General features: G+C 35.7%; 1 protein-coding gene across 1 annotated transcript in view; it reads left to right on the forward strand.

Moving 5' to 3' along the window:
- The first annotated feature begins 6,269 nt into the window (after window positions 1-6,269).
- LOC110676024 overlaps window positions 6,270-26,962 on the forward strand; it is a 540,392-nt gene continuing 519,699 nt past the window's right edge. Inside the window, exon 1 of the mRNA XM_021842375.1 lies at window positions 6,270-7,160. The gene's annotated coding sequence lies outside the window, so the exon portion shown is untranslated. The remainder of the gene's footprint in view (window positions 7,161-26,962) is intronic.

Consider the following 26,962-nt stretch of genomic DNA (forward strand, 5'->3'; position numbering starts at 1 on the left):
TCATCTGATCAATTTATTGGAACCCCTCTCATCGTAACAACATGTCTACTTGAAGGTTTCAAATAATGAGCTTTTGGTTTATGTGGGAATATTATTAGTTGAGTTTTGGAAGCATTGGGAGAAATATTCCATTTTTGCAAGTATGAAGAAAAAATATCCATTTTTTTACAATCTACTATAAATGACACGCAGACTTTGTCCTTTGGCGGAGAGGCCTGTGTCATCCGCAAACAAGGATTTTTGACATCCCTGAGGTAATTCAGGTAAGTCAGATGTGAAAATATTGTAAAATATTGGTCCCAAATTAAATTTTCAATGATGTGGGTCATCATTCTGTTCAAAATGAAAAAGTTTACTGATGGAGGAAAGCAAACTGATTGGACGATAGCTAGAAGCTTCTGCAGGATTTTTGTCTGGTTTTAAAATTGGAACAATCTTAGCATTTTTCCATTTGTCAGGAAAATAAGCCAACTGAAAACATTTGTTAAATATATCAACTAAGAATGATAATCTACTTTCTGGAAGTTTCTTGATGAGGATGTAGAAAATTCCATTATCGCCAGGAGCTTTCATATTTTTTTTTATAATCGTTCTCACTTCTTCCAAATCAGTTTCCCAGAAAAAAAAATCATTTCGTCTTGAATAAGCTACAATATCTTAATTCCTGTTTATGCTTTTGAAATGTAAACATAATGTTTTTGTGATTTAATAGACCTCTGTGTATAATTCTTTGTTAAAGAAAAGTTGTTTACCAATCATTTATTTTCCCGGGATCCCAACATTTATACGTTGGGAACATCACCATCACATTGCATGTTTAAAAGAATGCTTTAAACATGACTTTCGACATTTATGACCCCTTTCTCCAAAGGATTATAATACATAAATTATTGAGGAGAGGCCAAAGATCCACTAAATATATGTGAAAATTCCAAATGTCCCATGCTAAGATTATAAAGTTGAAGTGAATACACATGGATATTATTAATTTGTGTTCATGTAATGTTTACGAAGATGAAGTTCTAGCGAATGATTGGTTGTGAAAATAAATACTGGTTTATTTTAACAAAACAGAAAAGTGTAATTATTTTTAGATAATTAAAACTGTCGAACCTCATGGTTTGTAAATGAACAATAAGATTAATTTATGTGAAAATATTTCACATACTATTAATTCTGCAATTTTAAATGAGAAAAATTTCTTCAAGCTCCATCAAAAAAGTTAAGAGCCAGTTCGCGAGAACCGCAACCCCCTTTCCAAGGGAAGTTGTATTGATGTTCTTCGATCAGGCTGAAATTTTCAGGGATCGTTCTTCTATATAAAAGAAGATGTTTTGCTAAATATTAGAAATTTATTATAAGGGGAAAGTGGGTCAAAATGACCCTCAATGATATCATGTCACTAAACATGCAAAATCACAAAAACCAATATAACTTTGGTAAAAGTGCACGGATTATGTTGAAATTTGGCATGATTACTCTACGGTATATAAACTTTAAGGTAAGCATGGTATATGAATTTTGAAAGTACTTCAAATCGAGAAAAACAAGTTTTTTATAAAAATTTTAGTGATTTTCAAATCGATTTTTTTCTTGCCAACCGAACTAGGTCAAAAAACTAAATATGACGTTTTGTAGGGCAACTCATGGGCTTTCATTTGAGGTGTAATCCAGATATGCCGTTTCACAAACTTTCGAAAAAATAATTTTTTTTCGGGTAGTGTTTGAACTTGAGCCATTTTGCGAGTACCGCAACCCCCTTACCTAGAGAGGTTGTATTTATGTTCTCCGATCGAGCTAAAATTTACAGGAGTTGTTTTCCTATATAAAAGAAAATATTTCGCAAAATTTCAGCATTTTATATTAGGGGGAAATGGTACAAAATAACCACTAATTATTTATTTATTTATTTTAATACAAAATCAATTAAACTGCTCATAGCTATAGTAAAAATGCACGGATTTGTACTAAATTTGGCATGTTTACTTAACGTTAAACGAGCTTCAAAATAAACATGGTATTTGGATAAAAAAAATGATTAAAATCGAAAAAATATCTATTTTTTTTCAAATCGACTTATTTTTTGTCAACCGAACTAGGTCATAAAACTAAATATGAAGTTTTATAGGGCAACTCAAGGGCTTGAGGTGTACCGTGGGAAATCAAAATCCGAACAGTATAAGTAGCGTATGGAGGCCTCTTATCTGTAGTTGAAATACCGGTTTTATCATACCGTGTTGCCGCTGCCATATCTGAAAGAAAGTAATGATGTGGATAACAATTAGGAATTGCACCAATGTTTTCGTTGGCAGCCTCGGTGGTTTAGTAATAAGCGTTGTTTCCTCTCACGCTATTTGGTTGGGAATCAACTATCGCATTTTTTTTTTTTAGGTAATGTTTTGATGGGATCGATTGAGAGGGCCACATGTGTGGGTACCTGTTTGAGATCATTTTGTAAATAATTGAGTTTAGCTAAGTTTAGACTGACTGCACATATGGCTGCTATGAGACACTGTACTGTTTTTATCTGAATGGAATTTTGACTTTTAATGGCCTTGATGTTTGCAAATTTCAAGGGTGAAAGAGAGAGGAAGATTGTTAAAAATTGCATTTTTTCTCGATAATTGCATTTTTTCACGAAATTTGTGTATTTCTACAAAAAAAAAACATATTTTTGAGTAAAATTCGTTTAAACGTTACAGTAGTTCCTGTGATTTTGTGTATTTTCCCACGCAAAAATATTGGGGCTCATTTTGACTCACTTTTCCCTTAAGAAAAGTATAGTTCTGCTAAATGGGATTCTTTTTAAAAAGTAATAAATACATCTTGAAAAACTGTAGATTATTATGAGAAAGTTGACAAGCTTTACATTGTGCTCATTGTAATTTGTTTACCTGATTAAGTTCAAACACTGCAACGAAAAATGTAGCAAATCATAAATCCGGACACTTTGCGAACAACTATGTTTTAACATGAAATTGTAAAATTGAACCATGCAAGGTTTTTCAAAATTAACTAAATATATCACACCTTTAATAACTAGTAAACTATAGCTTTGTATATTATTATGTTACAATAACTATATAAAAAAATATTTTTCATTCAATATAGTTATAATATATAATATATAATGATTTAGAAAAGTCGTGCACCCAAGGTAGGCTACTTGATGAGATTCACATTTTTGAACTGCTGTACTAAGAAAACTCAAGCCTACTACTATTACCATTCCCAGGACTGCTCTTGAGTTGTCCTACAAAACTTTTTTTTTTCTTTGCTGTCTTTAGAGCTCGGACCTAGTTGATCCAACTCGCTATCCTACAAAACTTCATATTTAGTTTTTTGACCTTGTTCGGTTAACAAAAAATAAGTCGATTTGTAAAAAAAATCCTGAATTTATTTTTTTTTTTCGATTTGAAACATTTTTTAAATCCAAATACCATGTTTATTTTGAAGTTCATATAATGTAAAGCAAACATGCCAAATTTCATACAAATCCGTGCATCTTAACTATAGATATTGCAGTTTAATTGATTTTGCATTAAAAAAAAGTGGTTATTTTTTCCCCCTAATATAAAAATCTGAAATTTTGCGAAATATCTTCTTTCATATAGGAAAACAATCCCTGTAAATTTCAGTTCGATCGGAGAACATCAATACAACCTCTCTAGGTAAGGGGTTTGCGGTACTCGCAAAATAGCTCAAGTGCAAACACTACCCCGAAAAAATTTTTTTTCGAAAATTTGTGAAACGGCATATCTGGATTACACCTCAAATGAAAGCCCTTGAGTTGCCCTACAAAACGTCATATCTAGTTTTTTGACCTAGTTCGGTTGGCAAGAAAAAAAATCGATTTGAAAATCACTAAAATTTTTATGAAAAACTTGTTTTTCTCGATTTGAAGCACTTTCAAAATTCATATACTATGCTTATCTTAAAGTTTCTATAGCGTAGAGTAATCATGCCAAATTTCAACATAATCCGTGCACTTTTTCTAAAGTTATATTGGTTTTTGTGATTTTGCATGTTTTGTGACATGAAATCATTGGGGGTCATTTTGACCCACTTTCCCCTAATATAAAAATCTAATATTTTGCAAAACATTTTCTTTTATATAGTAGAACAATCCCTGAAAATTTCAGCCTGATCGAAGAACATCGATACAAGAAGGGGTTGCGGCTCTCGCAAACTGGCTCTTAAAACGTGATAACATAGAAATATTTTTTTTAATACTTAATGATAGCTTATGGCAAGTCATACAGTGTCATGTTAACAAGTTCACCATCCGTGAACTTCACTGGAATTCGAAAATAAAGGCTCACATAAACTTCAGAGATAGTCTTCCGATTAGAAAGATTCCCTGAAGTTAGATTATGAAGCAAAGAGAGGTGTCTATTTTACCCCAAATGAAAGTGTCGAGCTTACCCCGAGTGGACATTTATTTTTCAATAGCGTTTTCAGCTGTCGAAAAACCAAAAATTAATTTCTCCTTCATATTGCATCAACGTAATAATAGTAAATAATGATGTGGACGCAGAACAAATAATGACATTTTCAAAATTTCACATTGCAACTGCTGTTGCTTCTATGTTATCCAGTATGATTTTGTTGTTTCTATTGGCAGATTTTTGAAAGCGTCAGTTGTAATGTCATTCGAAACACAATATTTCACAAGTTAAGATAAAGCGTGGTGGAAACTGCATGAAAATCTGCTCAAAACATGAAAAATCAAAGGGTGTCGAGCTTACCCACAGTGTCGGTTTTACCCTGATTTCCCCGACTTAAAGTCTAACACTTTGTAATTTTTAAACTCGTTAAAATTTCGGTTCAATATTTCTACACATCTTTGTGGTACTCTCAAACAATATAATATGAAGTGATAATCATAAATAAACATTATGAAATCTCTAATAGAACGATTTTTTGTGGACTATGTGCACTTGGTTCACTCTGACTGAACAATTGCTAGGCCAATAATAATCATTTAATGCTTCTATGGTCAAACTGGGTGCTTATCTCTAAGATTATCGATATATTTTGACATCAAAATCGTGAATTCTTCAATAATCCATAAATTCAATCAGTGTCATAACGATAACTTGAAAATTAAAGTTCTGTAGGGTCAGGACATTTCATACCATAAATATTCAAATATGTGCTCAGTCAGAGTGGACCAAGTGAAAATCTTGAGTACCGGCCATAATATACTGGTCCAATAAGCGCATTCTAGGACATTCCATACAGACACCATAGAGCACCCAAAAACATCTATCGGACTCTAAAGTCGACTTAAAAATGCAATAATCAATTAGTTTTTGACACTTGGTCCACTGTGCTGCACAGAAATTGTTGCAATTTCTGACCACCCATCCAAATATGATAAATGCTCAAAAATCAAAATCAAATGCTTCGAATTAACTAATATTTATAAATTTCTATTGATGGATGAGAAGAAGAATCATATGATGTCGAAAATTCTGACAAATCACTTGAGCTGTCTTTCATTTCCTAGCAATCATCAGCGCCCTGATGATTTTCGCTGTAATGATAATAAACACTTGGTCCACTCTGACTGCATACTTTTATCGTTGATCATCCAAACTAAATTTGTTACATATCTCTCTTAGTTTACAGAATTCATCAAATCTGATCAAAGTGAAATGGAGGTAAAGTAATTTCGCATCTCATGGAAGAATGCCTAGTTTTGTACTTGGTCCATTCTGACTTAACGCCAATCAACTATACTAATAAAAAAAAACAACAATTTTGACTTTTTCATGATTTATGTGATGCATCTGAACAAAAATGCTACAACTCATAAGTAAGATGAATGCACTAAAGTCCTGTAGTCGTCTCGAAAGGGTTGAACCTGCAGTAGTGGGACCATCATCATGAGCAGCTGAAGCAACTGAACATCGGTGAGGAGTCAACCGAGAACGACGACGACGCGTACACAGAACGAAAAAGGAACAGCTGCAAAAACAAACAAACACTCTGCTCGTGCTCTTTGACCCAGTACCGGTATTGTCCCGTTGGCGATGCTGTTGAAACAGAGTGGGTGGTGGTTTTGGGGTGGATAAATATCCTGCTGCTGTAAGCCATGTGCTGCTGCAGTGTTGCCAGGACATTGTCGTCGGAGAAATTCACTGCGCAGAATCACCACTTCCTGTCGTTCGGGTCGTCCCATATGATGATGTCCGGAAATTTGAATTGGGATGTAAGATGCGACAAAGTTTCTCTCGTGCGGTAGGTCCAGCAGTTCGGCGGGAGACTTTGAACGTTACAGGATCACAAGGACGGTTTCGCTCCGCATTTTCCGAGTGTGTAACGCGTGGTGTTTTCTGATGGTTAATTTTTCCTTCTTCGATATTTGTGTTCCGGAACCCGCACGTGTAAATAAAGAGGATGATTCCGTTGTGCGACGGGCTGGTCCTCGGTGGAGTAGTGATGGTGACAGATGAAAAGCGGATCTTGACATGAATGATGATGATATGATTATGGAATTGTTGACATAGATTTTATTACGCTGGTCATTGGAGTGAGAGTTCTGGGTGCTGGCCAGAATCGGGAAAACAGAGCCATTGTTGGGTGGGTCGATGATCCTTCTGTGGTTCCTGGAAGAAGTGAATGTCCCCAGAACATGTGAGAAGTGATTCCACGTGAAACGAGTGGGTCCCTGTGCTTTTGTTGAAAAATCGTTCCCAACTGGTGCTGGGTTTTCGTTGGGGTGTTGTGGAAATGTATCCCGTATCACGTTGACATATGTGAAATGTTTGGCGGCACATGTGTGTCCAATGAAAAAAACCGTTACGCTTTGCAGCCTACGGAAATAGGTCCTCATTAAGGGGTTGCGTTGTGCAGAGGTACATCTACCGTCAAACAAGTTCATGATTAATGTGCCGGAAAAAGGTTCCCGGAAGCGCAGTAGCAAGGATTGAGCAAAAATTGCAGCTCGAAAGAACGGAAGTGTGTATTGCCATTTGTTAGCACCACTGCCAGCGTAGCCGCGAAAGAATAGTGCGAAGTGGGAGGAAATCGTTTCTGCTGGATCGAGTGCAAATTCAGTGGAACACTGGTTCGGCGGGAAGGTTCTTCGGCAACTTTCTGAGAGGAATATAAATGGCACATTGTAGTACTCTATTACAGTTCGGTTGATATTGGTAAGTTTATTTATGCATATTAATATTTTCCTATAAATAAAAAAGGTGTTAATGTCACATGATTTGGTATAAGAACGGGCTAATGGACTTACATGATTGTTTTGCTGATTCATTCGTACAGGGCTCAGACTTGTTTGTATCGTGAGGGATCGAAATCCGTACACCTAAGAAATGAATCTAAATCCGTTCATTTCATACAAAACGCTTACTATTTGTATGAAGTGTAAGGATTTTGAGCCTTTACGGATTTTGATCCCCCACTATATAAAGAATATAAATGTTCGAAAAAAAACGGTAAAAAATAATCTAAGGGGGGTTTTCAATGTCTTTCATAAGCTTACCGTTTTGTATCAAATTCTCAACAGACTCAAATTCCAAACATATTCATATTCGAAACAGACTCATCAGTAAAACCATTTCATATGAAATGTGGTGTGGTTTGGAATTAGAATCAAGATGTTAAGAACTAAAGACAAGAAGAGCACATCGGCATTTGCTTTTTGGTATACTTCAAAAATAGGAATGCACTACCGCAGAATTGTGTTACAAAAATGTATAAGTTTGATTTCAAAATTTGCTTTTTTACTTCACTATACTTCAGATAACTATTCTTTAAACAAAACATCGTTATGCAAAATACGACAATATTTAAGTTTTAGACACTAAAATACGATTTAAATTGCAACATCGTGCATAGGTATAATAGGACGGATACCCTAGAGATTTTTAAAGAATCCTAATATCAATCTTTCTGTGATTCAAGTCCTCTCCATTTAAAAGTTGTGGAAGTATTAATTCTTACCTCTGAAATTGTCACTTATTATTAATTATGTCCATAATTTGAGACAAAATGGTAAATCAATTTGCGAAATCATTCATATGAATACAAATTATTCGTGCTTTCAAAAATTTGAATTACGGTGTTTGGAATATGAGACAGAATGAATCGGCATTGAAATGTTGCTCCACACTTTTACGTTAAAACAATACTAAACACTATTAAATCACCATTTGCAGCAAAACGCCTAACAAGTAACAGTAAAGTTTTTCGAAAAAAATCTAAATTGCATAAATATAAGCTAATATATGACTATCAGATGCATTTGAAGTCACTGTTAGCCAAAAGTTTTCAGAATATGAATTAAAATTAAACAAAGTTTTACGGGAACCTACTTATCAGGCGGAGTTTTTTGAATATATATCTTTTGTAGTCAGATTGCTTATTTATTGCAAAATACATTAGAGAGAAAAAAAAAATACAAACTTGATTTGAGCTTAATAAATTTTATCTTTAACTCTTTCTTTTCCCCACTGCTCCACCAGGTCCTCAAACGTTTGCTTCGCCAATGCATTATGAAAGCGACAACATTGCTTTTAAATGAAAACATGTACTGCACCCTTCGCAACATAAGTTCAAAACACATGAGAAACCTTATTGAAACAAATTGATGGAGCTCATCACAGCGTAACAAAAATGACATTTTCGCGTGTTTCTAGTAGATTTAATAGTTTTGAGCTACAGATCGCCAAAATTGTATAAAACATTGGTTCCATCGATGTTTACATGAAATTTAGAGTATGATTAATATTTTTTTACTGATCTAATGCACCAAGCATAATGAGACTTAAATTTTCATATAAGATATAATTAGGTTTAAATTGCACGATAAAATTCAGATTAAATCGATTTTTTCAACATGCTTGCAGTTTCCATACAAAATGATTCGTTTCTCTAGTATGGAATTATACAATACTTTTTTAAATCATTAACAAATAATTTTTGAGCATCGAAAGTATTATGAACATTGTTGATAAGTATTGTTCTACACATGAAGTTTGAATTCTATGGCAAATAAGGCAAACAAATTTGCATACAAGCTGCTGAACTTGCATGCAAGTCAAATTTTGCTTTTTCATAAGCTAATATCTAAAAAAATAGACGTGATATAATATTCCTGGACAAACATTTGTAAAGGGCCCAAAAGGTCTTGAGCCTTTTTTCAGAAACGTTGCTGTTGAGCCCTTTTTAGCCCGCCCACACAAACTAACACAACTATCAGAAAAATTGGTGTTAGCTCTTCCTGTTAGTGGCAGTGCTGGGAATGGTAATAGTAGTAGGCTTGAATTTTCGCGAAAATCACGTGGCTCTCCCAGTACAGTAGTTCAAAAACGTGAATCTCATCAAGTAGCCTATGTTGGGTGCACGAATTTTCTGAATCATGAGTGTCATTGAAGGCTCTAAATGCGGGAAATGCAGCGGGAAATAGAACATTTTTCTACAGTAGTTTTGGGCTGGGAGGGAGACACCGATACTACACACTAAATATACAACAAACTTCAAGATAATTCTAGCTCGCGAACGATAATCAAGGCACGCTTGGTTGAAATCACCATTTTCGTTTTGATGTGTGCCTTCGGACTATCCGGACCAACATTGAAAAAGGGCTACATTTCTCTATGCATTTAATTTCACTCATTATCAGGCTTCCGAATTCTCACTCACTCTCACGATAATGGATTTATCCCTCACAGCAATTTTCAGCGATTAGCTGCCTTGCGATTTTATCCGTCCACAAAACAAAGCGAAAATAGATAATTGCACATTTCCGCAGCTGTGAGAAGTTTGTCTTCTCTTTCTCCGATCCATGGAGAACTTTTCCTGTATGCATCGCCACAAGCAGCAGTTGCTTTTATGCATCAAATTAACCACTCCTTTCGTCAAGTTGGTGTGGTAGCATGGTTAGCGTGCACGCATCGCGGATGTTTTTAGCAATGTTCTAGGTTCGAATCCCGTCGCCGGCACTAGTTTTTGTTTATCCACATATCGATAATTCTCGGGAGCAGTTGGTGAGCGAAAATATGATGGAGTGAAAAATATATTATCCCCGGAGTGGAGTGATTTTCGGTTATCCACCATCATAGCTCCAGGGAAAATTAGTGTGAGCGATAGAAGATGTTCACGTGAGGAAGCGAAAAAAGCATTCTCCTTACGTGCGAAAAATCGTAGATTTCGCATCATTGATACGAAAATTCAGAACCCTGCTCATTATAGAAAAAGAGTAAAAATAAGCATGTTTCACTCCTGTTTTTTAATTTAAATCAAAGATTCTATTGTGACATTGCTTTTGAATGTGTAGAAACTAAATCTTGTCTGCTTTTTTGGCACCTTCAACAAAATGCAAAAACATGCTTTAATTAATTACGCGCTTTTATCATGTTAGTCCATTGTTTTAGTAGGCGGCTCACACTGACACTTCGTGACAGCAGAATCTCGGCTCACCTTGACGCACACAAATTTCGTATTGTTTTCTCTCTCCCAGGTTTTGGGTTGCCCTTAGCAACGGGTGTTTTGCTATTTTCAAGGCATTTTGCCTACAGCAGCGATTGGCGTGAGTTTCACTGGCTTCGCTGACTGTGATTGGCTTTGCTTGGCTACTGTAGAGTGAATTTCAGATTTTTTTTTCCAACCCTGGTTAGTGGTATTGGTGAGCGTGATCGAGTTGAATTGGGCTCACAGCGTCTTGCAAAGTCAATGTTTACCAATGGCGATGTGCCCTTTTGAAATTTTTGTCCAGATTTTTGAAAACGGCAATGGATTCCGCGATTCTCAATTAAGTAATTAAACGTATTTTGATGATTAAGAAAAATTGTTTCGCTGTGATTGAATCTGAACAGAACCAAAAGAAACTTCCAGCTGTTAGACACGCAGTTGAGTGCAACTTTCACACAACACGGATGAATCTTCTAGAGTTGTGAGCATTGAAATGCAACTTGAATGAAATGAACGCATAGTGTGGGTGTTTAAAATGGCAGTTATTTGAAACATGACATTCACATTGATTCTTTGGAAGATAGTATGTTTGAATAGCTACTGGACACACCTTATTAAACGTGACTTAATTATTGTTTGTGGAGAACATTTGCAGTAAATCTTGTCGTTTCAATATAATTAGACGTCGAAAAAGGTTTGAACTGCAAGTTTGAGCAACAATGAAACTGCGTGAGTTTTTCATATTAATATGCAACGGATCTTGTACTACCCAAGTAACTAATAAGCATTTGAATAAGCCGTGAATCAGTCTTCCAATGGCATACCATATGCTAACTGCCTTAGTACAACATACTGATTGCTTAGCTGCCTTAAAATAGCAAATGGACTGCCATTCAAAAGTTTTTGACTGTTAGTCAGCATTCCAAATGCACAACATGTTTCGATTTCCGAACATTTCAATTGCTTGTATACTGCCACTGCTAAGAGAGGCGAATGTTTTTGCAAGCTACCAAACTGTCATCCTTTTTGCTGACCAACAGGACACCCTTTCCCGCCTTTCAAAAGGAATCATGAGAACATTACTTTATGATAGATGATGAAACGACATTTGAATAGTTGAAAAGGATATTATGATCACTGGAAATCCTGTAGAAGCAAAGTTCAAGTATTGCAAAAAATATGCTCGCATTTCCTTTTCATTTATAGCTCATCCTGCAGCGCGACGTACCACCAATCACTACTTATCAATCGTAGAGTCATAGGTTCGGAACCCAGTGCAATGACAATAAGACGAGTATCAACAAACATGTTGGAATAGGAACACAGCAGCGATATGAGACGAAGACAAAAGCATTAAGAGAAGAGAGAGGAAGGAGGGGGGAGAGAGAAAGAGATATTTTTTGTTTTGCTCCAAGTGAGCGATACGTTTTTGACGTTATAATTTTGACAGACAGATATGAAATTTCTGAAGGCTTAGCATTTAAGCAGCCGTATTTCGAAACATTTTGTGTCAAACAATTTTCAAACAAAAATTCTCAAAACTAAGTTTTTGTCACTTACACCCCTTTGCATCTAGCCCCCTCAATTTAAATACATATTTTTTCAGGGTTGTCTCTACACTAAAGCTGGATTGACAAATTCAATGGTTGAATAATTGAATTTCAATAGATATTGATATTTTGCTTATTACACTTTTTGTGATTAAAAATGCCAAATTTTCAAACTTTATCAAAAAATAATCCAAGGGTGCTGCAAATCATTTGAGAACGGCCTCTTTCTACACTTTTCTTGCACTTCAAGACCCATATAAACGCGTCCCTGATCCATCCAATTTTTTTTTTGTTGAACAGTGTAAGATATGAACGGTTGCTGCTGTACTAAATTGAGATACAATTTTGTACAGCTGTTATGGAACCTTCAAAGTATATTGAAGCGTCCCACGTTATTATTATATTATTTCATTAAAGAAAAATCCAAATGTCCTAGTTACTGCAATCAGTATTGATATTGATGGTGTACTGCATATTTCTATCAACAGTAGTTAAAAATAACAGAAGATTGTTATCAGGATGGCTTTGTTTTTAACATGTTATTTTTTGTAACAGATGTATAACAACATTTGTTCAGAATCTTCCCAGCATTTTCATAAGAATTTCTATAGGATCTATTTTTGTACGATTTCATGATTCTCACCAGAAACTTATCCAATTTTTTATTCAAAATACTTCCAGAATTCTCATTATCATCCTTCCAGGATAAATATCTGTAACAGAATCTACTAAGGAATTGTATCCAAATCCTTTCAATGTTCTGAATCGAATGCTTCTGGATTCACATCAAATCTTTGCATGACTCTCTTCAAACTTTCTATGGTTCTCATCGGAATTGTTGCAGAGATCTCATATTAAATTCTGTGACTCTCAAAGAAATTCTTCCAGGATTATTATTAAAAGATTTCTAAGATTCTCATCAGAGTCCAACCAGGATTTTCATCAGAAATCTTCCAGGGAACTAATAAGAAACCTGCCAGGGATTCCATTAGAAGTTCTCCAGAATACTTGTTTTTAATTGATTATGAATCGTGGTTTACCGCTAACCAGCCGAGTGGAAGTTTAACAACTACCGAAAAGCTAGACATAACATATACTTTGCAATTGCATTAACTTTTTCGCAAAACTTCACATCAATTTGTCCATTTAATTCAATTGCAAAGTAGGGTGCAGAGCTACTTGGGCACTTTCATGATTCACTTTGGCATGGGGGGTTTTCTCAGCCGAATTGTTTGAAACTTTGCAATAAGAAGCACTTCAATACGACGCATATTGTAGCCAAATATAAGCTCAATAGCTTTCAAAAAACCTCACTGTCGAAGTGAATCAAAAGTGCCAAGAATAGGATCCGGCCCCTATATGTAATGTTTAGCATTTTGGTAGTTGTTTTCTGGAATGCTTAACAAAATCAATTCAGCATTCTCATCAGCTATCTTTAGGATGCTTATTAGAATCCTTTCGCCCAAAGACCCTCCCAGTATAACAAAAATTTCAAAAATAAAGCTTTAATCTCCCGAAATAAAAACCTGTAACTTTATAACTTTATAAGGGGCCCATATAGCCGTAGCGGTAAACGCGCAGCTATTCAGCATGACCAAGCTGAGGGTCGTGGGTTCGAATCCCACCGGTCGAGGATCTTTTCGGATTGGAAATTTTCTCGACTTCCCAGGGCATAGAGTATCTTCGTACTTGCCACACGATATACACATGCAAAAATGGTCAATCGGCAAAGAAAGCGCTCAGTTAATAACTGTGGAAGTGCTCATCAGAACACTAATCTGAGAAGCAGGATTTGTCCCAGTGGGGACGTAACGCCAGAAAGAAGAAGAACTTTATAACTAAACCTGAGTTTCTGCTTATGTTCGACCGTTTACTGAATACTCTAATTTAGCTTCAGATAGATTTACCTCTACGAAACAGTTTTATTTTATGTTACTCATGATGAAAGTATCCTTCAAATTAACATGTTTGTGTCACGAGATAAATCTTTCTTTTAAATATTTGTATTCCAGATCCAAATACCGAAGTCACTTCAAATTGAAAATGGCCAATATACAATCAGAACTCCAACTTTATAAGATTCATAGATCAAATATGTCTGAACTCAGCTACATAGCATTCAACTTACCAGACTGTGAGATCGTTACCAATCGTTTGCTATATATATTTTCCTATTCAGTTGTTTAAATTCAATTTACGCACTTCGCAAAGAAAAGTTACGTTAGTTAAGTTAGGAGTAAAATTGAATTTACGTTAAAAAGAATCGTAAGTTGAAGTTTCAATATACAATTACTAAATGTGAAATTGCACCCTAATTTTAATGAGTGAGGTATAAATTAATTAATACAATTTTGATCCCAGGGGGGTATTGGGGAGGTAATAAAAAGATTTGTGGTAATTCAACCAAGAACTAAATATCGAATTCCATTGAAACAGCTTGAAACAAATGTGCATCGACGAATTGATTTTTTTTTGTAGTTCAAATGGTTTTAAAACAATTAAGAAGAAGAAATAAAACACTTTTAGAATGATTAAAAGTATGCATTCATAAATTTTCAAACAAATTAAAAATAATTTGAAGGATATTAAAATTTTAAGTTTAAAACTGTGAGAAAAAAACAGTAAGCTTAATTACTTTTCCTTGAACGGGGGTGGAGTTCCAAGTACAAAGTGGTGGTTCAACCTCAACAAACAAAAAAATAGCATACGAATTGAATAGTTCAACATCCTAAAATTTGAATCTTAGTGTTGCAGAAATCATAAAAACTACAGGAACAAACTTTCTACGAACCATTCGCACGATCAGAACATCCAAAGTTTAATGGCTTGGTGAAATATTCAGAATGGCCAACCACACGCTCCCGTGCCAGGCAGAACAAGTTAGCGACCGAAGCGTTCAGAGTGAAATGTTGCACTAAAAAAGTTCATCTATTACATGCAAAGTTGGTGAATTTTTTTTATGGGAATGGGAGGCGGCGCAACGGCGAAGCTGCCGCGGACACACACCAAACGTATTAGAAAGTATCAGAACAATGTTGCAACGCGTACACCAATCCTTAGGGAAAACGGCCCCACCGTCAAACAGGTCTTACGCGAAGCTTCTAAAAACACCCATGTATAGTGGAAAACCTTTCTGCTCTCGTGACCGGCACCGTTCGAATCGCTAAGTGTATGCGATATGCATGTTTTCCATGTCGATGCGAAACGAAACGGGAAACACTGAATTTCGAACACTGTTTTGTGGAACTCGATACGAAAGTCGAAATGACACGATTTTTTCGAAATACTATCTTTATATGTGAAACGTTCCGCGGAGTACTAATGTAAGTTTGAAATAATCCTTTCGACGAATGCTTACAAAACTCAATTTGTTATATTTCCACATATATTAAGAACTCTTCATTCGAAACCTCCAAGAAGATATGTTGTCAAAATGAGAGGGGTTCCAATAAATAAGTAAGATGATGTTAAGTATTGAAGGTTGGTGCTCATGTAAAATCACATTGAGGGCACTCAAACCAAATGTAGCAAATATATAAAAAATCTGTATCCATTTATCAACAGAATGTCAAAACATTGTCTTAAAAACAAGCTTTTGATCTTCAAACAAATTTTCAGGAAAGGCCATGTTGTATGCTGTACCAATATGGAATAGATGTTGTTATACCAAGAAGAAAGCTCTGCAGAGAATTTTAAAATCATTCTAAAACTTCCATCATGGTATAGTACTAATAGTACTAATGAGTAGAATATCCAATGTTGAAAGATTGGAAAAAAATTCGAAAAAAAATATAGACAAAAATCGTTGCAATCTTCTATCGACACGATTAACGCGTTATATACTTAGGGTCAGATAGATTAAGTTAATTGAAAGCTTTTTTCTTTTATAAGCAGATGAATTCAACTCACCTGTATAAATTCTGTACTGCTACGGCAAATGATATGTAATATGTTGTTAAAAATGTTAATAGAAGCTTAATATAGTTTAACCTGAGTTTAATATAACTGAAAATAGTTCCAGCTGAGAATTGATCTTCTAAAATCATAACACATACTCTTACAAAAACGCTGGCAAAAACCCCATGTTCCAAATGTGGGACCAACCGGGAAGTTGCTTTTGATTTATGATCTTATTTATGGCAAAAGTTTTGCAAGAACGCGGCTACCTACCTACCGTGCGGATGCTGTGCTTTTTGGTTCGAATTTCCGTTCCGGTCGGTCGGTCGACGAACGGAAAAACTGAGCAAACATCCGATTCCCAATGAAGGGCTGGGAAGGGTATTTCGAAAAAAGTGAGGGGGTTTCAGTGTAATTACATTACTTGAAACTTTGGTCACCACTCGGTATGGATGGTGCACAAGCAATTCGGAACCCTGACATTGGGTTTACGTGTGGTACTGTGGCACATACGTGACCATGTAGGAATTACGTGAATGGACAAGAGCAAACTGGACGAGCTGACACAGGAATCGAGATATAATGTATGATGGAGACCGGGAACTTGTAGAAAAGCTGCCAAAAGTGAACCTACCTGAAGTTTGATGACGATAATGGAATTTTTAATTCAGTGATTTAGGTGTTTAACCTCACTTCTATGCGGGTTGAATGGGGTGATGTTTATGAGACCTTCTTGGAAGTGTGATGAAATTTGGTTCAAGGTATTATGTTCACTCGGTTCACCAAACGACTTCCCGAAGTAAAGAACACGTAGCAGAAGTTACTAAAGCACACAAAGACACAGAAAAAGGACTTTTACACCATTTCAAATCAAAAGTTGTAGAACATATTTAGGTACAATGAACAACATTTCCTAAACACAAAAAATATTAAATTCTTACGACTTACGATTTGAAGTATCCTTGGAAGCTTGACGTAGCGGAAAGCATAGAAATTGTGAAACAAAACAACAATAAATTACTAAATAAAGATCAAGGAAATGGGTACTCTTGGCTGTTGAAAATTATACCTAACCTTCTTCTTCTTCTTCTTCTTCTTGACATTTACGTCTTCACTGGAACAGAGCCTGCTTCTCAGCGTAGTGTTCTTATGAGCACTTCCACAGTTATTAACTGAGAGCTTTCTTTGTCTAAGTTGTTATTTTCGCATTCGTATACCGTGTGGCAGGTACGATTATACTATATGCCCAGGGAAGTCAAGGAAATTTTCTTTACGAAAAGATCCTGGACCGACCAGGATTCGAACCCAGACACCTTCAGCATGGCTTTGCTTTATAGCCGTAGACTCTAACCACTCGGCTTAGGAAGGCCCCAATACACACACAATACACATACACATTAATTGACCACCTGTCAAACAAGCAGAAATTTGTAATTTTGACAATCCTTTCATTTGATTAGGTACACAATTAAAAAAATGATTAAGATAATTAGAGTTTGATTAGGAATGCTTCTTCTCGAATTATTCTAAAAATTGCTCCAGGTATCACATAAAAATATTTTATAAGAATTTCTCCCTGGGATTCAAACAAAAAAAACATAGAAATTGTTCCTGGAGTTATTTTAGCTATTTCCTCAAAAGTTCCTCCAAAATTCGTATAGAGATTTCCGAATTTAGAAATTTTCAAGCATTTTAAGAATATAACTAGAAATGTTAAAGGATTAGATTTTGATTTCCATCAGGTAGTATCACAAAGTGTACCTTTAACTTCTTGAATATGAGGGGTCCGTAGCCTTGAGGTTACGCTTTCGCTTCATAAGCGGAAGGTCATGGATTCAATTCCCAGCCCCTCCACAAGAAAAACACCCGTCCAGCCACCAGAAGACACCGCACGGAGGAGCGTGCCTTGGGGAGCACATCCATTCTCCGTCAGTATCAGATGGTGACTGAGACAAACTGACCCTCTTCGCAGGCAGCTAGCCTCACTAACAGCAGAGCTCTCTCCTACCTGCTCGGCGTGAGAGTAAAAGAGTAGGAGAGAGTGAAAGTTGATGTAAATATAGATAAGTTAAAAATAGATCTGTATCGATAAAGAAGCTACAGATCAACTGATTCCGGCACAGTAGTGGCCACGAGCACAGAGTACAGAGTACACAGAGTCTTGAATACATTTTCTCGAGAAATTAAGACTGTGAATTCCCTAGAATATCTTTTCCCAAAATTACTCATAAAATTGAAATGAAAATTTAATCCAAAGATATGTTATAAATTATTTATGTGTGTTTTTTCTTCGGGGTTTAACAATTATTTTTGTATGAATATCTCTTAGAGTTCTATTAATAATCTTTTACCTTTTTTTTTTAAGGCACTCTGTGCTCGTGGCCACTACTGTGCCGGAATCAGTTGATCTGTAGCTTCTTTATCGATTCAGATCTATTTTTAACTTATATATTTACATCAACTTTCACTCTCTCCTACTCTTTCACTCTCACACCAAGCATGTAGGAGAGAGCTCTGCTGTTAGTGAGGCTAGCTGCCTGCGAAGAGGGTCAGTTTGTCTCAGTCACCATCTGATACTGACGAAGGATGAATGTGCTCCCCAAAGCACGCTCCTCCGTGCGGCGTCTTCTGGTGGCTGGACGGGTTTTTTGTGGAGGGGCTGGGAATTGAATCCATGACCTTCCGCTTATTAAGCGAAAGCGTAACCTCAAGGCTACGGACCCCCCTAATCTTTTACCTAGTATATTAGAAAATTTTATAAGGTATATCTTCTAGGATATTTTTAGAAAAAAAAATCATTTAAAGATCTTGGATGGCTTTTCAAGGTATACTTGGGAATATTATCCAAAATATGTTCAATGGAATGTTAAGAACAGCTCCGAAGAAAATAGCTTTTGGCGATCTAAAAGTTATTCTTGATTCTTGGAGTGGTTGTTGATGTTAATTAAGTCGCATAAAGAATTTCTAAAATATATTCAGAGCACATTACCAACTGTCCTTAACGATATCCATGAAAGCAAAATATTGCAGGAATCCTAAGATGTATTTTATCGAGAATCTCAAAACAAATTTCTCTTCGTTGGAACAATCTTTTATAGACGTTTGGAACAAATAATACTAGAAGTAATGTCTAAATAAATATGTTGAGATATCCCAAGAAACAAGAATAGATAATATTTAGAAGAAATTATTGAAAAAAAAAATGAATTGACACCTGAAACAAACATTGAGGAATCCCTGAAACAATCTGTAGAATAATTCTTACAGGTACTCAAGGGGAAATATACGAGGTAATCGGTTGATAAGTTTAACTATCATTAGTAGAACTTTACGAAAATACCTAGAAGGAATCCATAAAAAAAAACTTATGCAATCTTCGAAAAGGTGTTTGGAGAAATCTTCGTAAGAAATGTTTGCACAAAACTCCCTTATATTGGTAAAATTTACATTTGATAGAGGATATTTATTTATTTCGTCAAGCATAATTAGATTACATACAATAGTTACAATAATTTCTTACATACATTTTTTACAAATATTGGAATTTCGAAGACGAAAATTCTGAAAAACTATTTTATAAATGCCTGCAGAATTTCCGGGGGTTATTCTAGGAAGAAATGTTGATAAAATCTATTTAAGGAATCTCTGAAGGAACTGTATTAACTTATTATTACGATTTATATTATAACTCGTATTAATGATCATGTCCAGAGTAAAATTTCTAACTACCAATGGCCCTGTTACTCAGAAAATAAACTAAACCTAGACGTGATTTGAACTCCACTTTGTTCATTGTGAATGAAAAAAATGAGAGACTCATGCAAAAAGCGTAAAACTCGTGAATTAACCTTAAAGGTCGCTAATGGAAATTCTGGCTACGCCCATGTTATGAACTAAGAGATTTATCAGTACCGTAATCCGGGGTATCATTGATCAGCGGGGTAACATTGATCGGAATGACTCATCTCGTAAAAAGTTTGTATCGTCATTGATTGATGGAACATTTCCAAATCAAGAATGATGCTTCTCTTTCTTATATTCATAAGCCAATGAAAGTGAAGATTTTTGCGTGAATTGCGATAAACTTATGCGTAAATTTGTCAACTTTTCGAAACAATTATTTCATTGGGTAAGGATGACCCTACCGAACATGCATGTCTCACATAAGTGCTGCAAACGATATGAGCAAGGAAAATGCAATTCTTACTAAAAATGGCATTGCCGAAAACTATTCTTTTGTCAAAACTTTCATGAGTACCTATGCTCAATTAGACAACATTAACGACAACATTAAGAATATAGGATTCCCTTAGGAAATTGCATACCTTTAGGCGTATTCTGTGGTTCGAGGTGTTTTTAACCTTCCGTCAGTCGCTCAAAAAAAAGTTACACGAGCGGTCGCATCGTGTACTGAGTACACGCGGAGCAATTTTGATTGTAAATCTAAAGCTAGGCAAGATAGAGTATTGATGTCTTCGGCAAATTTCTTCAGTTCAACGGTACCAATCGGTCAGTGGACAAATGAAACATTGAAAACATCCTCACCCTTCAGTGGCCATCGGAATGTGTCCCGGGGGAACCGATGAAGTGGACATTTCGCAATGCAATATCTCGAACACAAATATCTCAGGATCTAGATTTTTTAGCAAGATGGTATCTTCGACAAAGTTGTTCAGTAGATCAAGGACTAACATGTGATGGGATTCTTGTTTCGGAATTCTGCCACCAGTTGTCGCTAGTGAGCATTTAATTTTTCAAACATGGATATCTCAGGATCCTGATTACCTAGAAAGATACGGTCTTCGAAAAAGTTGTTCAGTTGGTCAAGGACTATAATATTATAGACCACCTAACTTAAAATTCTGCCATCAGATGGCGCTAGTGAGCATGCAATATTTCAATCACGAATATCTCATGATCCCGATTTTTTAGAAATATGTTGTTTTTGGCAAAGTTGTTCGATAGTTCAAGGACTAATATGTGATGATCTATTTAATTTGGAATTCTTTTACCAGATGACGCTAGTGAGTATGACATTTTTTTAACACAGATATCTGAGGATCCCGATTACCTAGAAAGTTGGCTTCTTCGGCAAAAGTATTGAGTACGTCATGGTCTAGCATATGATAGACCACCCAACTAGGAATGCTACCACCCGATGGTGCTTGTGAGGATGCTGTATATTGATCGCGGCTATCTCAGGATACCGAAATACCGTAAGGTGGGTCCGGGAAGATAAGGATCTGAGGCCAAGGGTAATGTCGATGCACTGTACACTATTTGAGCAATTCAACAAGAATTGCTCAAGTACAGTGTTTTGCTGAACCAATCGTGATTGCATAATCATGGAAATGATGTCTTCAACAAATTGGTTTATTCTTTCCAAGGCTATAGTATGTTTAACATGTTATAATCCATTTGATTCGAAACTATGCTACCAAACGGCGCTATTCAGCATGGAAATTCCATAAGTACTTCAAAATCTTAACTACAGTCAAATTTCCAGTCGATATTTAAGGGATCATCGACTCATTCTTTGGCAAGCTGATTGAAGAATGCATCATAGTAACCATGATTTTTGTTTTTGTTTCAAGTATGGTTTCATGAGTCGATATCGAGCTATGGAACATCGATTCATGGAAGTTTAACAGTACCGTAAAACGGGGTAACTTTGATAGTTTTTTCGAAGAAAACTTGAATATTTATGCATGCTGTTTCAAAGAATAATAATTTATATTTTTAAAACAAGTACTGGCATCCTAGCTATCGATTGCAGTCGATAGATTTCCAAAACATATATTATGAATGGATATATAATTTTTCATATAATCGAAAGTTGGTTTTCTGTTTTGGGGTAACTTTGATAATGGAGTAGGAATCGAACAAAATTGAATGAATAACGAACATTTGTAGGGCATTGCATACCTCTAGGCGTTTAACGTTATATGGAAATTTCTGACTTAGATTACAAAAATGGTCCCAGTTTGTGAAAATGCTATTCGCTAAGAGATTTGAGACCGTATTCAAGTTCTATGATAACTAGGCTGTCAAAGATAAGTGGCCAACTATTCAAAACTACATCAAATAGTGATCGTAGAACAGATTGTTTGCAAGCGTTTCGAAAATGCTAAAATTGTGACAATTTTTAATATTCGTATAAAAAGCCTCAAATACACTTGATTCCAATGAAAATAGCTTTGACATGAAGTGTCATACTAATACTCTTTACTTTTGCATTCGTTTTGCTTAACTGATTAACAGAAATTATGTTATTTCGTTCAATATGTTGTGGGTCTCGCACTATCAAAGTTACCCGCATTATCAAAGTTACCCCGTTTTACGGTATTTAGAAATATGGCGTTTTCTGTTCTCTTTACAAGCTGTATTGGATTTTTCTTGAAACAAATATTATTCAACTGCTTCCGGGCTTCTATTATTGCTGTTTGACGTGCAAATCCAGTCTAAGTGAGCTTCAATTGCAGTAACACAAAGTAATCAAAGGATACTTACAAGGGAAGGTCACGATGGTGTTACACGTGGTTTTGAACCGGATTATTTTTGTTAGATTCTACATGTCGAAATATGAAAAACCCCAAAGTCTTTCGGGTGATGGACCAGTGGTGTAGCCAGGAGGGGCTCTAAAGGGGCAATTTTGTACGAATATAATATTATTTAGCTAATTGGAAATTTGACAAAAATATTTTTTTTAGTAATTATTGTGATGGTAGAGAACAGAATTGACATTGATGTATGTTCAAAATGTATTTTTTTCATGCCATAGGCGCAATCGGGATGGGTTTCTTGTTGGTATATTATATCAATAAAACCAAATTTGTTTTAGTGTCCGTATTCCATGTTACTTAGTTGCGCCAATGACATAAAAATACATTACATTAATGTCTATTCTGTTCATTACTATCGTAATAAATACTGAGAAAAAACTTTTTGTCAAATTTTCAATTGACTCAATAATATTATATTCGTACAAAATCGACCCTTTCTGAACCCCTCCTGGCTACACCACTGGTCCATCACCCGAAAGGCTTTGGAGTTTTTCATATTTTGACATGTAGAATCTAACTAAAATAGTCCGGTTGAAAACCCCGTGTAACACCATCGTGACCTTCCCTTGTTAGCAACCATGATCCATATCACCACCAACTCAGCAAAGAAAATCAAGTTTTGACTTCGCCTTCCTTGTAGAAAATTTTAACGCGTTTGGTGTTCCCGCATTTGATATTTACATTTCAAACGCACAAAGCAATACAAAAACCATAAGAAAGCTTGGATGAACAGATTAGGAAACACAGTTAGGAATTATATTTATTTTTCTTTCTTTATCAGCTGCACCAGTTTGAACAATTTTTATAATATTCGTCCTCCTATTCACTTTTGACAGTTTTTTTTTATAGAATCACTTTCCGAGTTGAGTCTTCGTCGAGTCTAGTACACGATACTGAAGACGGGCTTACAATGGAGATCGAAATACGCGTATCTGTCAAAGGATACACACTCTAGTGGAATTAAATAATACAGTACTAAACTCGGCTTTCATTCACTTCAAGGTATTTTACTACAGTACTTGAAGCTCAAAATTATCAAGAAAGTAGGGTTTATCCACAGAATTTGTTTATATAGAGAAGCGCGAATACTGGAATCAAAAAACTGTCAAACGCGGTTCCAATCGAGCAATAAGCCTTTTCAAGAGATGTTTCTAATAAACTGATTCGGAAGGTCTTTGACAGTCTTGTATGGAACCAGTCCTCCACCGAATGGAAACACGGACCTCATAAAAAGGCCTGTCTAATGGGCGGCAGAAAGCTGTTACGCAAAAACAATTGGGTGTGAGTTAGTGCAAAGCGATATGAAAGTGACGTGACCGGTTAGCTCGGTCTATTATGGCAACTCACAGGATGACACGCGCACTACAACATTGCTCGAATCGCCTTGAATGTGATAGAAGAGTGCATGGTGACGTCACGAATAATTCACCTTCTCTGTCCCTCTCTCATCACGCTCAATTGACTGTCCTGCTCTTTGGCATTTACTGCTGGAATTGTTTAGTTTTTTTTTTTTGATATGGAACTGACGTGCACTGCTGGAATTGTTGACATATTTTTATATGGAGTTTTGAAGTTATGTCAGGCGTGCAACGATCTATAGCTATTGCCTGTGTTGTTTATAAATAAATTCAAAATGCTCTCAGCGCTTCTCTAGTATAATCATATTCTCTGGGTTTATCATTATAGTCAACGCTCCATTATTGCTCTGATTATTGAAGCGATGATGGAATCGTGGTAATATCGCGTTATGTACAGTAACACCTTGGAAAGCTGTTGTTGGTGATAATTACAGTAAACATGAAATTTGAGTTTAAGTATGGATCCATGAGTCGATATCGAGTAGCGAAAATTTGACTCATGGAAGTTTCGCAATATACCAGTGCAGAGAAAGTTCAATGTTATTTATGTTGCTATAAACCGAAGCATGTCGAAATTAAACGATCTCTTCATGACTCATTTTTGTAGTCATATTATTTAAACAATAAAATAGAAAATCATCCTTCAACATGTGTTATATACTTTGTTCATAATTGATGCTATATGATAACAAATTTAGGAAGCACTTTGGCATGGTGTCGAAAACGAATCTTACCAAAATCGAACAGTAATTATGTTGTGAAAAATTCGGTTAGCTACATCTCGGTAGATTATGTTCCGAGATACGATATTTAAAACTACCGAATTCTCAGCTCTTGGGTTCTTGGCGAAATGTTTCGCTGAGGTCGGAGACATATTATAAGTGTGTATGGATCTTCATTCACCTGTATATCGCGTAGATATAGTGTGTCTTATGTGAGGAGAACTGCTTTGCGTTTTACGAAGTCTTTTCACGCAACATAATCAATGTATTCATCAGAAGTTCGATTAGTAGGATAAATATAAAAATAAGATTGGTCAATTTGAATCTAGAATTTGAACGAGAATGAACTTTATATCTCTCATGTTATTTTGTGCTCGTCTATTAATTCACTGGTAGCGAAATATTTTCACACTTGACAAAACGTGCACTGATAGCCCAAATGATCAGAATCATAAGATGTTCAGAAAATAAAATGCTCACTGGCGCCGGGATGCATAACTCCAAACATAATTGCCCATAATATGGCAAAACTTTGCTAACTTAATAACTTTGACGAAGCCGTCAAGTTTTAAAACAATCGGGAACTCGAGATTTTGTATAAGAAAAATTTGAATCAGGACCTCTAGCGTAGCCTGATGGAAGTACATCTAGTATCCCACTGCATTTTGAATTGAATGTGGAAAATTTTGAGTATATTTTACCCCTTATACGTATGCCCGTGATATACAGAATAACTTGATCAAAGACGCCATCTTTCTAATCTAATTTTATTTTCAAAATTCAAAATATAAATATGTTTGAAAATCTAATCTCCCACAACTTTCTTATTATCCTTACCATAAAAATAGTGCTCTGTGAAATTTTTAGCTTTTTCGGTGGTGATTTAAAGGTGGTCCAAAGACAATGTAGGTTTATATGGAAATTACTATGGAAAAATTTTGAGAAATGTTCCAGACACGTTAGTACTGTAATGTAAGTACAAATTTATCATCACATAGTGAAAACTCATTCTTCAAACCCTTATGAAGGATGTTGCTGAAGAAACAAATCCCTTTTGAGATAAATTGTTTGGGATTTTCTTTTTTATATTTGCAGGGCTATAATCCCGTAAGAAGCTAAATAAAAGCAAACAAACTCATGAATATCTCTTATCCTATCCGTTGGAATGAATGTATCTCTTCAGCAAATTACTTTATTATAGTTTGAAGAATGAGTTTTTACTGTGTGACGATAAGTTTGTACTTACAATCTAGAACTAACGTGTTTGAAACATTGTTTTTAAATTTCTCCATAGTAATTTGCATATAAACCTACATCGTCTTTGGGCCACGTTACAATAATTACATAGAAAACTGAAAATTTCACAGAACATTATTTTTATGGTAATTATAGTAACGAACATATGCGAGATTTTTTAAATTATGAACCGCTCTAATAATCACTAACACTGTGTTGTGGAAGAATTGCAAATCAAACGGCACATCACATGTTTAGTACTTGATCTACTTTACAGCTTGCCCCGATCAAAATACAGCATGCTCACAAGTGCCATCTGGTAGTAGAATTTCAAGTTGGGTGGCCTATCACATGGCATATCACCGTCTCAACACTTTTGCCCAAGACGTCAACTTTCTAGGTAATCGGGATCCTCAGATATATGTGTTCAAAAAATGTCATACTCACTAGCGCCATCTGGTGAAAGAATTCCGAATTAAATAGATCATCACATATTAGTCCTTGAACTATCGAACAACTTTGCCGTAAACACCATATTTCTGAAAAATCGGGATCATAAGATATTCGTTATTGAAATATTGCATGCTCACTAGCGCCATCTGATGGCAAAATTTCTTATTAGATGGCCTATAATATGATAGTCCTTGACCTACTGAACAACTTTGTCGAAGATACCATCTTGCTAAAAAATCTAGATCCTGAGATATTTGTGTTCGAGATATTGCATTGCGAAATATCCACTTCATCGGTTCCCCCGGGACACATTCCGATGGCCACTGAAGGGTGAGGATGTTTCCATTGTTTCATTTGTCCACTGACCGATTGGTACCGCAGAAGTGAAAAAAATTGCCGAAGACATCAATATTTTATCTTGCCTAGTTTTAGATTTACAATCAAAATGCTCCGCGTGTACTCAGTACACGATGCGACCGCTCGTGTGACGGGCCCGGTAAAAAAAAGTTACACGAGCGGTCGCACTGGTGTACTGAGTACACGCGTAAAAACTTAGGTCAGAAACACAAAGTTTTCGAATACTTTTCGTTGATTTTTTCGAAAAATTTCTTCCCTACAAGCAAGAAGAAGAGTAGATCTTGGAATAGGACCAACACCCGGATCAATTTAAAGGGGTTTTCAACGTGTTTTTCGAGTTTTCGCAAAGTGCGTGTACTCAGTACACTAGGGCGACCGACGGTGGGTTAATTTCA

Source organism: Aedes aegypti, chromosome 2 (assembly GCF_002204515.2).
Source record: "Aedes aegypti strain LVP_AGWG chromosome 2, AaegL5.0 Primary Assembly, whole genome shotgun sequence".
NCBI lineage: Eukaryota > Metazoa > Arthropoda > Insecta > Diptera > Culicidae > Aedes > Aedes aegypti.